This window comes from Theropithecus gelada, chromosome X (genome assembly GCF_003255815.1).
Source record: "Theropithecus gelada isolate Dixy chromosome X, Tgel_1.0, whole genome shotgun sequence".
NCBI lineage: Eukaryota > Metazoa > Chordata > Mammalia > Primates > Cercopithecidae > Theropithecus > Theropithecus gelada.
This window is the reverse complement of record NC_037689.1, coordinates 68,927,333-68,929,701: the sequence shown is the minus strand read 5'-3', so window position 1 is coordinate 68,929,701 and position 2,369 is coordinate 68,927,333.

Sequence of the window (2,369 nt, the reverse complement as noted above, 5' to 3'; positions counted from 1 at the left end):
TATCTGATTCCAGCTTAACTTCTAATCCTATCTTCCCTCTCCTTACCCACCCTACTGCTAATGTGTATTATACTGTCTTTATGATATACCATTTGTTTCTTGAACATGCCTTGCTCATTATTGCCTCTTTCTCTGCATGTGCTAGTGTGTCCTCTTAGAATGTTCTTCCATCTTATCCTGCTCCATATTCTAACTTCTACCCATCCTACAAGTCCAATTCCGGTGTTGTGTTCCCTCTCTCAATCCTCTAGGGTACAATTTAGATGTTCTCTCTTCTAGAGATAGGATCTTGCTATGTTGCCCAGGCTGGTCTCAAACTCCTGGCCCCAAGCGATCCTCCCACCTCAGCCAACCAGACATAAGCGACTGTGCTCGCCTTTTATTAAAAATTGAAGGTATATGATATGGTCGGGTATGGTGGCTCACACCTATAATCCCAGCACTTTGGGAGGGCAAGGTGGGTGAATCACCTGAGGTCAGGAGTTCGAGACCAGCCTAACCAACATAGTGAAACCCTGTCTCTACTAAAAACACACAAAAAAAGTACAAAATTAGCTAGGCATGGTGGCACATGCCTGTAATTCCAGCTATTTGGGAGGCTGAGACAGGAGAATCACTTGAACCCGGGAGGTGGAGGCTGTAGTGAGCCTAGATCATGCCATTGCACTTCAGCCTGGGCAACAAGAAGAAAACTCAGTCTCAAAAAATAAACAAATAAAAAATAAAGGTATATAATATGTCTTAGATTTGATGAAATATGAGTGTGTTTGAGATCTGATCCAAGGTTTTAAAAAAATCATTTCAAATACTGGAGATAAATTCTGAGGAGCTTACTTATGAAAAACTAGCAAGTGATAGGTGGTATTTATAGATACGGTACTTACACAATTTATGTAATTAACATTTTCTCACAGACAAGGTTCCTTGTGGATATCATTGAATAATTTTTGTGTAGTTTCTATGCCCATGAAGTGCCTGGTAGGTAGTAGGAATTCACATGTTCTGCTATGCTGGTTGCAGCACAGGACACAAAAGTTAGAATTATTTCAAAGGACTTATACTCTACTAGGAAAGAGGGAAACAGAAATACAGTGTTGTATGTGGTATCTTCCCTAAGATAAGCACAACCAAAGAGCTATGGATGTTCAGAGGTAGAATGTAGTACTGGGATGATGTCAAGGAGGCAGTGGTACTTAAGCTGCTCAAGGTAGGGAAGCAGTTTACTTGCTAGTTTTTCATAAGTAAGCTCTTCAGAATTTATCTCCAGTATTTGAAATGAATTTTTTTTTTTTTTTTTTTTTTTGAGACGGAGTCTCGCTCTGTTGCCCAGGCTGGAGTGCAGCAGCTCGATCTCGGCTCACTGCAAGCTCCACCTCCCGTGTTCACCCCATTCTCCTGCCTCAGCCTCCTGAGTAGCTGGTACTACAGGCACCTGCTACCACGCCCGGCTAATTTTTTTTTTGTACTTTTAGTAGAGATGGGGTTTCACCGTGTTAGCCAGGATGGTCTTGATCTCCTGACCTCATGATCTGCCCGCCTCGGCCTCCCAGAGTGCTGGGATTACAGACGTGACCCACTGTGCCCAGCCTGAAATGAATTTTTTAAAACCTCAGATCTGAATATATTCAAACACCAATATTTCATCAAATCTAAGGCATATCATATACCTTTAATTAAAAAAAAAAATGCTGAGCAGAGTTGCTTATGCCTGAGAGGCTGAAGTGGAAGGATTGCTTGAGGCCAAAAGTTTGAGACCAGCCTGAGCAAATAGCAAGATCCTGCCTCTAAAAACAAACAAACAAACAAATGCTGCTAGTTACATTTATTCCAACATCAGATACGTCAGACTGTGAAAGAAGAAGCATCTTAAATCTGATGAAATATGGTAGGTAAAAAATAGCGCAAGGCTAAATATAAGTGACTTTTAAGTTATCTGCTCTTTTCGATTATCACTACTGCTACTAGCCATTAGAATATTGGTTTGGATAGGCCAAGTGCGGTGGCTCACACCTGTAATCCCAGCACTTTGGGAGGCTGAGGCGGGTGGATCACAAGGTCAGGACATCCAAGACCATCCTGGCTAACACGGTGAAACCCCATCTCTACTAAAAATACAAAAAAAAATTTAGCTGGGCATGGTGGCGGGTGTCTGTACCCCAGCTACTCGGGAGGCTGAGGCAGGAGAATGGCGTGTACCCAGGAGACAGGTTTCAGTGAGCAGAGATCACACCACTGCACTCCAGCCTGGGTGACAGAGCGTAACGCCGTCTCAAAAAAAAAAAAAAAAAGAATATTGGTTTGGATAATGGAAAGTTGACTAGAGCTACAAAATCTGTTTCAAAATAAAAGATCTGCTCAAACAAGAATGT